The sequence below is a fragment of the Zootoca vivipara genome, chromosome 3 (genome assembly GCF_965207765.1).
Source record: "Zootoca vivipara chromosome 3, rZooViv2.hap1.1, whole genome shotgun sequence".
In the NCBI taxonomy this organism is placed as follows: domain Eukaryota; kingdom Metazoa; phylum Chordata; class Lepidosauria; order Squamata; family Lacertidae; genus Zootoca; species Zootoca vivipara.
In genome coordinates, this window is record NC_142586.1 from 112,787,667 (window position 1) to 112,799,861 (window position 12,195).

A 12,195-nucleotide genomic window follows, 5' to 3' on the forward strand; every position below is an offset into this window, starting at 1 on the left:
GTATCTCCATACATTGGCCCCTGTGCACGCATCATGAACATTTTAATATATTTAGATTTAAAAAATTGAAATAAGAACATGAGAAGCAGAAGTCTTTATTGTTTAATTTTATTTTTGGGGTTGTCATTTTGGTGGATATTGTATGGTTTGGGCATTGTGTGTTTTGTGGTGTGCTTTTTTTGGTTATTTGGATATTCTAATTTTGGAGTAGGTGTTTTGAATGTAGGATGTGTTGTTGTTTTTTATTGTATTGTTTGCGATGTTTTATTTCTCTAGTTGGGGTTGTCATTTATTTTGGTGTGAAGTGTATGATTTTGGTGTGGGTGGTTGTTTTTTGTTTTTTAATTTTTGGTGTAATTTTATAGAATTTAGGATGGGATGTATTTTTTTTAATGTGTTGTTTGTAACTTTTTTATTTTTATGGGTTTTATTGTGGGTATAATTGAGGAGTATTTGGTGTTGAGAAAGGTGGGGAGAGGTCCATGTGGGCAAAGCCCAAAGCCAGGGGGGAGATGTCTGTTTGGGCAAAGAAAAGGGTTGGGGTTGATGATGCACCCCAGGACCCAGAGAACTACTTTAAAAATCCCAATGGGGGGTGTCAAATAGCGAAGCCCCACAGCCCTATAGCAACAGAAGGTGGGTTCCGAAGTGCCCGAACTGCTCGGTTCCATAAAAAACCCATTCTGTTTGTTTTTCCCTGCTTGGCAATGCTGCGGCCTATTGAAAAAGCCGGGCCTTGTTGCTGCAAAAGGACTGTTTTCAGTTGGTTGCTGTGAATTTAGTGATGTCATCTGGCGGCGCAGCTTTGGAGCTGCTGGAGTCTTCAGAGCTTCTGGTGGGCGCCACATTTTTGTGTTTAATCATTATTTTAGGTGTGAAAGGTGTGGTTTTTGGAGAAAGAATTATGCCAGATCCCTCCCTGATGGGCATGGAACGTTGTGGCCAAATTTGTTACATTAAAGTTCAGCAGTTATGGAGAAAGGCTGTGACCTCTGCATGTGCAATGCCTACATTTTTATATATATAGATAGTTTAACAATAAATATAAATAAAATAACAGAAGCCAAAACACAATCCAACCTGTAGATTTAAGTATCTGTCCATAGTCGCCTACTTGTTACCAGAGGCCCAGAATCTACATTCCTTTGAAAGAAAATATGAAATAACATAAAAACCATTTTTGCAGGGAGAGATAAAAACAAACAACAATGTGGGGTGGGGGGTGACAAGAAATTTTCCGCACCGGGTACCCCCTGACCTTCCTACGCCTATGTCTGTGATACGTAGACATTCAGTCTCTTCCTCGAAGCAACTAATCATGGCCAATCTAGCATCTTCAGTGAAAGTCTTTTGCACTGTCAACCAGCTCATCCCATTGGGAGGTTCTTCCTAATGCCTTTGTGAAATGTGTTGATATTGTTGCAGGCCAAATGACATTAAAAGCAAACTGGCAGAAATGGTGAGTCTTGGCAGAAAAGTGTTATTTAACCTGAGCATAATTTGCGGTATACATGTAGAGAAGAACAAGCATGGACCACCTGAACTTTAGAAATAAAAAGATTTTGGTAGCTTTGCAAATTGTCCACAAGGGGGATCCACGTCTCAGGAGGGCATAAACAAACACACATTTCCCAGCAACATATCAAATATTTATTCAAAATAGTACACAGATTTTCTCAAAATTCCCACATCATGGAAGTATTTCCGCAGGCCAAATTAGCAGCACGTCCATCTCGTTGCTTGGGTTATAGCCATTGCTGAAAGAAGCAGATGTTTCTTTCCATTTTAACCTTTAGTAGTGCTGAATAAAGGAAAGAGATTTCTTTAGTGATTCACAGGTTTATGTGTTAACAGGGAGAGTACACAGACACACGAACACAAACATTTCTCTAGGCGGAATCAGGCTGGGGGGAGAAACTCAAAGCCAGGGTCTGAATGTGGCCTTCCAGGCTTCTCCATCTGACCCTCAGCAGCCCGAGCTACACAGTCTATTTCAAAATCACACAGAATACTGGCTCTACTTTGCCTGCCAAGAATGTGTCCTTGAACTAATCCCTTTCTCTTGCTTGGAAGGAAGATAGGGAGATATATGCATGCATACAAAAGTTAGAATTATTCTCATTGCCACACCCACATTTGTCTCTGACTCCATCCACCAATGGGATGGGGCCTTTGGGTGGATGCTCAAAATGAAAAATGGCTCTAGGGTTTGAAAAAACATCTCACCACACATGGCCTCAATGTACTGCAGACCTTCCATGTGTCCCTATTTAACCCTGAGTTTCAGATTTGATCCCGTAATGTCCCACGTTTTCTGAGGATATCCCTATTTTCATTGGAGACATGTTGGAGGGCATGGTTGGATGTCCCTATTTTCATTGGAGGCTATGGGATTATGTGACCCACGAGTCAAGGAGATAAAAGGAGATATAACCTTTAGAAGACGTCTGAAGGCAGCCCGGTATAGAGTAGTTTTAAAATGTTTTATGTTTTATTACATTTTTTCAACTTATTTGCATTCACCCACCAACCCCAAGTTGTCCATGTAATCATAAAAAACCTCATTTTCTTCTTTTTCTTTTTCTAGAAGTGCCTGAACATTGACTCATAGCTAAGTTGTCTTGGACTACAATACCTGTGAGCCCCAATCAATATGAACAGGGCTATGGGAACTTGTAGTCCAAAACATCTAAAGGGCACAAAGTTTTGGATGTTTCGCACTTCATTATTTGTAAATAAAGGAAATGCTTTAAGAATGGCCCAAAACATCAGTGATTCTCACTGCTTGGGGAAGTGGGGAGTATGGGGTGGTATTTTAAGTTTTGTTGCAACCATATTAGAAAAATCTTAATGGAAGTCAAGTTGAAGAGAAATGTGTATTAATGAAAGTGGGTGTAAAAATAATATAAAGCATTCGTTGAGCAGTCCCTTCTAACCTTTACAAAGTTTTGTATTGGGGGGGGGGAGAAGGAATTTAAGAAGGAAATGAAATAAATGCTGCCCTCTAACTGGGAGCAGATAATTAATCAATGTTAAACCCCTACTGGCAAATCAGAAATCTGAAGCCTACTATAAATTTGAAGCCTACTATACTAAATATCTTCTGGACGACAAGTGTAATGATATCACAGTGGCCGTGGCAAAGTTTCTTTCGGTAGTCATAGGTATCAAAAATCATTGTACTTAAGACTAAACAAATATTGTCTCATTCTTCCTCTCCCGGTGGGTTGTCTGTATGAATCTGCATTTTATTCTGAATCTATGTTATGGGTCTTTGGACCACAAGAAAGATTAATAATTATTCAATGGGCATAAATTTAAATATGAGAGGGGGGAGGAGAGAGAGAGAGAGAGAGAGAGAGAGAGAGAGAGAGAGAGAGAGAGAGAGAGAGAGAGAGAGAGAGAGGAGAGAGAGAAAGCTGCTTGTTTTAAATTTCGAGGTTAATTTGCTTTATGTATTTCATTTTATCAATATTTTAAGAAACAAATTCCATTAGAGTTCAATGGATTTGAAAAACTAGGAAGAAAACTTACTCTTCACAGCATTTCTTCCCTCCAGGACAAGTTCCACTCTGCAAGATGATCCCACATCCAGCCCTGCATAACCCACCAATAGCCTCGCAATTATGAGGTTCCCCTGCATGGACGAATCCTAGATAGAGATATTTTATTTAATTTTATGAAGGCATTTCCACATTCTGACATTCCTGACCGCATTATCATGGGCCATTGCAACTGCGTCTTTGAACTGCAGTGGACTACTCTTTAACCGCCTCATAAGAATACCAGAGCTCAAGATGTATAGCCATTTTGAATTTTCAGATGTTTTAAATTCAGCATTCGTAAGGTAGATGTTACTATGCCTGCACTGAGCTTTCCATTTTGGGAATGACACTGGAGTGTAATGGATTATATGTTTCCCCCAGTGAACAGGGCCAAACCTCTGGAGAGGCAGTTGCCAAAAATGGCAATCTGGAAGGGGTAGCAGATTTGCCTCTGGGTGCTGCCCTCAGTTCCTGCCTCCTGCCTCCTTGGCTACAGCAGTGACACATCCTCATCCCTGGGACAGTTTCTTCAGGAATGGAAAAAAGCTTTCCTTCTCCCACTCTTCTCATTGCTTCTCCAGTTCCTCCTCTATCTTTTCTGACTCTCCTGATTTTCTGGTCTGAAATCCTCACTTAGCTTGCATGCTTGGCTTGCAGTATTCGAGGTTTCAATGCTGGGTGACTTCCAGGGAAGGGGTTTAGTCCTTCCCAACAGCTTGTACCCCATCACTAAGTGCTGAGTGGAATGAAGAACTGAACCTTGCCCTACTGCCATGTCAACCCTGCCTTGCCTACTGCAGTCAGTAAGATTTGGCCTGATTTTAAACCAACGTCTGGTGTCTTGTCTCTGTTATTTCAGGGCTCTCACAGGTCACAGAATCACGTTCCAGGGCAAACATTTTTCCTGATTCCCCTTGCTTGTTCCTCAACATTTTCTGCCAATGAACTTTATTAGGACACATCAGACACTGCACTTCATATGGCAGGAAAAGGCAAATATTTATCAATATCAGACAATCCTTTATATTAGAAATCCTTATCTCATGTTCAAAACACATTTACATACATCCTTAAAAATCCGGAAAATGCAGCATAGCAAAGAGATGGTGTGAACAGGATTGGATGATGGGGCAGAGTCTGAGAAGGAAGACAGCATAATCAATAGATCAAGGGAAGCAAGAATGAAGGAGGGAAGTGTTGAGAGTAGGTGCAGGAGGAGGGAAAGAGACAGGTCTAGAAAAGAGAGAGGAGAGAGAGCAACATAGATCAAGGCATATGGCTTTCATATTAGCCTTGAAGGGAAAGCAGAAGTGGAGTAGAAAGCCATGCTGGTTAATGTATCCCAATTTCCACATTATGTCTGAACATTCTGATTTTGATCTATGTCTTACCTGGAGAAGCTAAGAGCATCGCTGAAAGAGCAATGATGTAAAAGATGCTGATCTGCATTGCTGAAGTTTGACTGGAAATGCCAAGTTGGAAACCAAAGAAGGGAGACCAAGAGTGCTCTCGAATTCCTGTGTCATCCAAAAGATTGCATGCTCACGTATTTATAGGTCTGCAAACAGCATTTACACGTCCGCCCTAGGATTTGGCATCCTAAAAGTACTGGATGTGTTAGCAGGAAGTCCAGTACTCCCCATGAATTCCCGGTGTGCCAAAAAGAAGTAAAATAAACTAACTTGTACATTCATAGTCCAGTCAGCTCAAGACAGTAATTTTATTGTTTTCTGTGTTTTTATTATTTATTGTTTTCTGTGTTTTATCTCTTTCTGTATCCTGCTGCTATAGTTCATAGCTAAAACTAATGAACTAAACTGAACTGAACACTATGTACAAATTAGTATGGTGAGCACTTTGAGTCTCTTTGTCTTAAAACAAAGTTCCCTTGTTGTTTTTAAAGAATAAGGCCACATTTAGTAAAATGCAGCACTGTTAGAATCCAGAAAGAACCTTCATCTGGGCAAAATATCTGGATTAGTTTGGTGTGCACTTTCAGTTCATGAGGCAGGCCTCAGGTTTTCTGGCACCACTGCTCCCCTGACTAGCAAGAAGATGTGACCAAAAGGAGACCCTTGTTGGATGAGACCAAAGATTTATCCATGATCCTGTTCTGACAGTGGCCTGCCAGATGTCCCTGGGAAGCCCACCAACAAAACATAACGACAGCAGTGTGCCTCATCAACAAGTGGTATTCAGAGGCTCTCATTATCCTCTCTGGGTGTTGGACCCCTGGTGCTGCTCTAGAAAATGGAGATGGAGCTGATATATTCAATGACAATGTTTATCTCCTTCCTTCCTCATTTGGTTTATTGTTAAAAGCAACAGAAACCCAATTTAGCAATCACAGAAGCAATGATGTAAGCATGTACAAAGTAGTAGAAGACTACAATGCACTACAAATATTACAAGCTAAGTCCACTAAATGAATGCAAGCAGTGGCAACAAGGTAAGCAGCAATGGTGGAGGAAATCACCAAAGTTGCACCTCATTTTGTGCTTCTTCCTACCAATTGAAGAATATGTATGGACCGCAGCCATGGACCCCTTATTGCCTCAGTAATTTTTCCAAGATTTTTCTTCCTGTAAATCATGCTGTGATGCTATTGTGTGCCCCTGGGCACTTTCCTTTTTTTAAAAAAAATAATTTTTAATTGAATTTTCCATTAAACGTTTTACAACAACTTAATGTCTCCAACATTGTATCTTTGTCAATTTCTAACAAATTCAGACTTCCCTCCTCCCTTTGGTAAAAGGTATAGTTCTCTTTAGTTCGTGCATTTTAGAGAGACAAAACACAACCTTAACAACTTAACAGTCTGACCAAAAGAAAGAAAAAATAACTTTAAAAAACATCAGCTTTGTAGGTTCTAACACATACCCGCCAGAGTCTTTAAACTTTTATAATTCTCTTTAACATACTCTCGGAATTTCTTCCATTCTTCGTTGAATTTCGTGTCCTCCTGATCTCGGATTCTGCATGACAGGTTTGCTAGTTCCAAATATTCCAGCATTTTCACTCGCCAATCCTCAATTGTGGGTATTTCAGTCGTCTTCCACCTCTGGGCTAGTAGGACTCTTGCTGCCACTGTGGCGTACATGAACAGTCTTTGGTCTATTTTCCGAATTTCATTTCCCATCAGCCCTAACAGAAAGGCCTCGGGTCTTTTAGGAACGTGTATTTAAATAATTTTTTGAGTTCATTATAAACTTGTTCCCAGAAACTTTTAACTTTGTCGCACGTCCACCACATGTGGCACTTTCCATATGAATTCCCCCCAACAAAGAAAAAACCTCAACAATTTTTTCCACACACCCCAAAAGCAGCTCAAGAACTCCCCCCAAAACAACAACAACTCAACAGTACTATCTAAATTTTCACATTTTGAAACATTGCAACCCAAGATTAACTTGCTTTTAATGTTTGATTTTATATGGGATGTAAACTTCTTAGAAATTATGAACGATAAAGCCATATAAGACTCCTGTTAAATCAAACAAACAAATGAATCCTTTGATTAAACAGTACGTTGTTGTTCTGGCTTTTTATTTCCAACTTTGCTAATTTTAAAAATAATGGGGTAAGGGGAGACCCACAAACGCCCTCTTGACCAATTTGGATGAAAGGTGGTATATAACCACAAATAAATATATAAAAATGTCACGAAACATATTTGAAAGATGGAACAGCCAAATCCTTCTCACTCCAAGTTGACGAGTGACTTCTGAGAGCATACCATCAGACCATAACATGAGGAACAGAGATGTGAAAACTGAAATATATGTTCCATTAGAGTTCATAGATAAAATATAAAGCTTACACTAAACAGCATAATGTGCCTTCTCCACATGTTCCTTGGGATGGGTAAGGTGTGTTGCATTCAGAGTCATTAGTGCAAAATCCCTTAATGTTACTGCAATCTTCACAAGATTGTATTGCTTCTGTCCTGACTGCATGTCCTAGAGAAAAAGAACATTGTTTGATTAAGGGATTCCTCCATTCTTGGAGGGATGTGGGTGGCGCTGTGGGTTAAACCACAGACATTAGGGCTTGCCGATCAGAAGGTCAGCAGTTCGAATCTCTTCAATGGGGTGAGCTCCCATTGCTTAGTCCCAGCTCCTTCCAACCTAACAGTTCGAAAGCACATAAAAGTGCAAGTAGATAAATAGGTACCGCTCCAAGCGGGAAGGTAAATGGCATTTCCGTGTGCTGCTCTGGTTCACCTGAAGCGGCTTTGTCATGCTGGCCACATGACCTGGAAGCTGTACGCCGGCTCCCTTGGCCAATAAAGCGAGATGAGCACCACAACCCCATAGTTGGTCACAACTGTACCTAATGGTCAGGGGGTACCTTTACCTTTAGCTTTACCATTCTTACTTGATAACTATAGATCACTACCTGCTGCTGCTGCTTCGGAATGGAACGGAATACCCTTTAAACCTCTAATACATCTAAAACACATCTACACACACCCTTATATGCTAGGGCAGGCAGCATGGTAAAGAGATGGCTTGAGCAAACAGGATGATGGGCAGGTGGAAAAGTCCAAGGAGGACAGCAGCAATTGCTCAACTGAAACAAGAATGAAGGAGAGGAGTGAGAGGAGAGGTGTGTGAAGAGAGAATGAGAGAGATCTAGAAGAGGAGGAGGAGGAGAAAGCAAGGGAGACAAAGGAATATAGTCTTCATCCTGGCCCCAGAGCCAGGAGAGAAGCAAGACATGGAGGGAACAGGAATGGGAGGAAAAAAGTAATTTCTGGAAGTTCATTTTTTACTTGGTTTATGGTAATTGCACTGCTGGGAATGTGGACATCTGTCACTGTGGTTTGGTTAGAACTTGTTGATTATGAGGAAGTGCTAGGAAAACTTGAGAACTATGATGCTGATGGAGATGGAGATTTTGATGTGGAAGATGCCAAGGCTTTGCTAGGACTTAAAGAAAAATCTGTCCCAGAACAGCAAAAGACAAGAGATGCTGAAGAGGTTATCCAACCTACAGAGGAGCCACATGGGAGAGCAAAACACAGGAGTGCTGAAGGAGAACCAGAAGAGGAAGATGAAATGGACACTGTACTACGTCAAGTTCTTGAATCAGAGTTTGAAAAAAATGAGTGAAGCAGATGAAGAAACAGATTTTCAGGAAGAGAATAGTGAAACACCTGAAGTTCCCACAGAACAGTATGTCTATGATGGAGACCTTGAAGATAAAGTTAATGTTTAATAAATGATTGTATTTTAATATTTCTGCTGGAAGCCACCCAGAGTGGCTGGGGAAACCCAGTCAGATGGGCGGGGTATAAATAATAAATTATTATTATTATTATTTTATTATTATCATTATTATCATTATTATCTTAATCTTGAGGGGAAAGTCTTCAGCAGAATTGGAGGAGAAGGCTATCTTGAAATATATAAAATATAAAATAATAAAACTGTCCAGTAATACCTTAGAGACCAACTAAGTTTGTTCTTGGTATGAGCTTTCGTGTGCATGCACACTTCTTCAGATACACTGAAACAGAAGTCACCAGACCCTTATATATAGTGAGATGGTGGGGAGGGGTATTACTCAGAAGGGTGATGGGAATGGGTGATTGGCTGATAGGTGTGATAAACCTGTGGGTGACTGTTAATGACTGTGATTGGTATTACAGGAAAAAGCAAGGGATGAGATGGCCAAAAATAGCTTTATCATGTATAATGAGATAAGAATCCAATGTCTCTATTCAGACGAAGTCTCTCCATGGTTTTACGTTTGGTAATAAGTTGTAATTCAGCAACTTCTCTTTCCAGTCTATTTCTGAAATTCTTTTGTAATATGACAGCTACCTTTAGATATTGTATGCCACTTGTCTACCTCACCTATCAGCCAATCACCCATTCCCACCACCCTTCTGAGTAATACCCCTCCACACACACACACACACACACATTTCTACTGTGTCAGACCAACACAGCTACCTTCCTGAATCTAAGGCTATCTTGGTTATTGAATCCCAATTTTCACATCATCTCTGAACATTCTGATTTTGATGTATGGCTTACCTGGAGAAGCTAAGAGCATCCCTGAAAGGGCAATGATGTAAAAGATGCTGGCCTGCATTGCTGGGAAGTTTGACTGGGAATTTCAAGTCAGAAACCAAGAAAGGGAGACCAAGAGTATCATCAAAAAGAATGCATGCTCATGTATTTATAGGTCTTCAAATGGCACTTACACGTCAGCCCTAGGATTTAAGATTACCAAAGTAAAGGTTGTGATAGCAGGAAAGTCTTGGTCCAGTGCTCCTCATGAAGTCTTGGAGCATCAAAAAGAAGGAAAATACAGTAGCTTGTACATTCGTAGCCCAGTGAGATCTGAAGAAGTGTGCATGCACACGAAAGCTCATACCAATCACAAACTTAGTTGGTCTCTAAGATGCTACTGGAAGAAGAAAAAACTAAAAAATTTTTATTATTATTTTAATTGCCTGTATTTTCTTTCCACTTTCTGGCTCCTATAGTCCATTGCTAAAACTAATGAACTGAACTGAAGAGTGCAGGCAGATTGGTACAGTGAGCCCTCTGTACTAATTGCAAAACAGGTTGCTATTTGTTGTTTTTGTTATTTTCAAGAACGGGGCCACATTTAGTAACACACAGCACTCCGAAAACCTCCGCCGGGCAAAATCTCTGGCTTAGGTTGGTATGCACTTTGGATTAACGAGCAGGTCGGTTTCCTGGTAGTCCTCAATGTCAGGAGCCCCGGCTGCCGTCTTGATAACACAGCACACAAGTCATAATAAACTTGACAATTTATTGCAATACAAACAATTAGCCTTGGACATCTAACCAAATATCTGTGGTTTACGAATCAGTTGACCCTTCTGAAGAAAGCTTCCTGGTCCGCAACTGGACCTAACGGTCAGGGGTCCCTTTACCCTTTACCTATAAGGAACCTAAAAGGCTATGTAGGCCAGCAGCCTGCCAAGACAGGAAATCTACTAATCAGTTTATTGCACTGCAAACTCAACAAAAAAAAAAAAACCCACACACATTTCCCAGCAACATGTCACATATTTATTATTATATTATTATTATATTACAGTTCCCCACCCAAAATACTTTATTCAATTGAAGTATTTTCTGGAGGCCAATAACAGATTAATCCAGTTGCTTGGGTTTTGTCAGTTGCTAAAAGAAGCATATGTTTCTCTCCACTTTAACGAACCCTAAAAAAAGAAAAGAGATTTATTTCATAATTTCCGGGTTTTTGTTTTCACAGAGACATTACACATAATGTTCTGGGGGTGTGGGAATAAGCAAAGCAGCTACATGCCAGCATTCAAGTGAAAATTTACAAAGGAATGAATTTGACTGAGCATCCAATGAATATTGTACATGAAATGTGAGTTTCAAAACATATGAAATAAAATTAAAAACAATAGAGCACGAAACCACCTGAGATCTGAGCTTAAAAAATGAAACAGGAAAATAGAAGAAAGTCCTCCTAGTGCTGATAAGATAAGAATGTGTAGCTAGCAGCATGGGAGGGTGTTCTCTAGGCGCAAAAAAATTCAACACCCAGTGCTGCTTTAACTTGAGCACAATTTTTTATATATGTCTAAAAAACATGACAATTTCCTTAACTTTACGAATAAAAAGATTTCTGTCGCTTTGGTGATCCATATCTCACAAGGACACAAGTCTGCACATATTTTCCAGCAATATGTTTATTCAAAATAGTACAAATTCTCCCCCTCCCCCTTAAAAAATCTATCCCATAGAAGTATTTTCTGGAGTTGCCAAATAACAGATCAATCTAGTTGCTTGGGTATTATCAGTTGCAGAAATAAGCATATGTTCCTCTCCACTTTACTCAACCCTGAAGAAAGAAAAGGGATTTATTTTATGATTTCCAGGGTTATGTTGTTAATAGAGACATTACACATAATGTTCTAGAGGGTGGAAATAAACCAACAGAGATACAATGCAGCACACAAGAGACAATTTACAAACAAGACAACAGACCAAAGCATCATGAAGACTTCTAAAGGGGTTACTCTCCCTCTGAAGGAGCAGGTACTTAGCTTGGGGGCATTTCTGTATCATTTGTTGTGGCTTGAAGGTCAGGTGGCTTTAGTGGCCCAGAGTGATTTCCATCAGCCTCGGCTGGTGGTCCAGCCGTGCACCTATATGGACAAGGATAGCCTAACTTCTGTTGTCTATGCTACGCTAACCGATTACTCCAATGTACTACATGGGGTTGCCTCTGAAGATGGTTCAGAAACGTCTACTGGTGCAGAATTTAGTAGCCAGGTTGCTCACTGATACAAGGCGGTTTCAGCATGTAACAGCAATCCTGACTGCACTGGCTGCCAATTAGTTTCCAGGGACAATTCAAAGTGCTGTTTTTGTCCTATAAAGCTTTAAACAGCTCAGGACTGTAATACCTCAAGGGTCTCCTCTCCTCAAATGAACCGCCCCAGACCCTGCAACGACCAACTAAGGTCCTTCTTTGTGTGAACAATTAAGTGGCATAAAAAAAGGTAATGGTAAAGGACCCCTGACAGTTAAGTCCAGTCGCGAACGACTCTGGCGTTGCGGTGCTCATCTCGCTTTACTGGCCGAGGGAGCCAGTGTTTGTCTGCAGACAGTTTTTCCCCGGGTCATGA

At 40.4% G+C, this 12,195-nt stretch overlaps 1 long non-coding RNA gene across 1 annotated transcript; it reads right to left on the reverse strand.

Moving 5' to 3' along the window:
• Window positions 1–1,627: 1,627 nt before the first annotated feature.
• LOC148686427 (uncharacterized) lies at window positions 1,628–5,054 on the reverse strand. Its single transcript, XR_015949208.1, has 3 exons — window positions 4,937–5,054; window positions 3,535–3,652; window positions 1,628–1,801 (listed from the first exon to the last, which is right to left on the reverse strand). It is a non-coding gene; the product is annotated as an uncharacterized LOC148686427 (long non-coding RNA).
• Between the last annotated feature and the right edge of the window lie 7,141 nt (window positions 5,055–12,195).